This window comes from Acyrthosiphon pisum, chromosome A1 (genome assembly GCF_005508785.2).
Source record: "Acyrthosiphon pisum isolate AL4f chromosome A1, pea_aphid_22Mar2018_4r6ur, whole genome shotgun sequence".
NCBI lineage: Eukaryota > Metazoa > Arthropoda > Insecta > Hemiptera > Aphididae > Acyrthosiphon > Acyrthosiphon pisum.
The window spans coordinates 22,361,428-22,363,545 of record NC_042494.1 but is presented as its reverse complement, the minus strand read 5'-3'; positions in this window follow the sequence as shown (position 1 = coordinate 22,363,545).

The following is a 2,118-nucleotide window of genomic DNA, read 5'->3' as shown; positions in this document are numbered from 1 at the left end:
CGTGGCGGCGGTCCGTGACGTGTTCCGCGTCCTAGCGTCCGTCCGCTATCATCCACCTATCACGGAACGAATAGCGCAATAACAATATCAGTTTATCGTGCAGTGTGTGCGTTGAGTTGCACTTGAGGGAAAAAACATACGATCTGTGCAGCAGCTGCATCATTATAGTATTGTTGTGTTTACACTGTTCCTGTGTGAGTACACCGAGGCAATTATTTTAGCGATCGAAGTATCGGAGATTCGTCGGACATGATCTCGACGACGTCGTTTGTTTTCATGTCGATGAGACGATGATATAGGTTGAAAATTACATTAGATTTTGAATCCATAAACATTTTTCATTTTAATATCGGCCAAGAATCCTTGGAATATTATAACATTGTAGCTGCAATATTTTGTGGCTCTATGAGCGATTCAGCCAGTCTTAAATAATTGCAATTTGCATTAATAGTTTAAAGTTTCAGGTGCTATCGAGTATTGCGATAGTTCTTTCGATAGCGTTGTTCCAATATACTTTCGTGGTAGCTAATTTTGCAACACTGTAATACCCAGCAATGATGTCATTTCGTTTGGTTTTTATGGTGGGAGGATACAAGTAGCAAGAACTCACTTTTTGTCCATAGTCTATAATATAGGTAGCGTTGTTGGCTTCATCCCGAATAATATTGGACATCACGTCCGTCGTCCACTCCCACCTGGTGTATGCGACGCGACCATACTAGTGATGGGCACTATCGAATAGTTTACACTATCGAATACTATTCAAATGTTTTTAAGTATAACCGATTAGTGGTTTTTCAATATAAACTATCGAATATTCCGAAAAGCTATCGAATAGTCTATTCGAATAGCACTATCGAATAGTTTTTTATTATACGGACTATTTGGAATTTTAATATTTCAAATTTTAATTCATAATTTATTTCTTGACCACCTGAGATTTTACTTTTTAGCGATAAATCATTGTCCCCACATAAACACATATTCCAATTTCCAAAGCTTAAGATTGATAAAAAATGTTTATCAATAATTCATACAATTTATTATTTAATAAATAGTAAATAATAATACCAAGTAATAAATATAAATACAAAATAGTAAATACTAAATAGTAAATACTAAATAGTAAATACTAAATAGTAAATACTAAATACTAATTAAGTGACCATGACGTGATCTTTACTCTTTAGTATTCTTTACAATTTATCTTTATCGGCCAACAGGTCGCTGTCCTATTCTTTAATTCTTGGTAGTGGCCCACTGCTCTATTCACTATTGTATTTTAGATCCTGAGTGGAACGATGAATGTATTGATTTTACAATGATGTGTGTTTTTTTATTTTTATTTTTTATTTTTTTTGTGTCTGTGTACACGATAAGTAGTCGAAATAATGCTACGATTTTCAACTTCAGTATCTTGTTCGATCAGAAAGTGAATATCGTTGGTGCATTGGGGAGGTCAAAATTTAAATTTCCCAGTAGTTTTCAAAAGCACCGGGAAAAACAAAAGAAAAATTAAGGAAAAACGGGAATTTTTACGCAAAATTTGGTTTTTGGTGTAACTTTAAAAAAAATGACCGTAGATACATGAAATTCTGACTGAATGTTTATCTTAGCATTTTCTATACACCATAAAATTTTCAAAATATTTTGATTTATTTTGAGCTCTTTACGGACATTTACATTTTTTTTTAGTTTTTTTTCTAAAAATATCAATAAAATTTTATTTGTTGGATAAAAAAGCTTGAAAATTTAATAGAAGGCTCCTAGTATATTGTTTCAAAGGCAGATGAAAAATATTAAAAATCGTTAGTCACAGTTTTTTTTTATAAGTATTTAAAGTTCAAAAAATTACAAAATATGGAAAAATTACGAAAATTTGCAAATTATTTCGAGTTAGAAATTCATAAAAATTTTTCTTTTTAAATCTAAGATATGAAAATGTAATACAAGATTCCTTATAAGATTATCTACCTTTATCAAACAAAAAATATCTATAAGAAAGTCAAATTAAATTTTTATGATCGTTTGAAATTCAAATTTTTACACATTGGATATTCACTCGATTTCTCATGTAGCGATTTCCTTATTTTGTTGTAATTCAAAAACGAATAACTG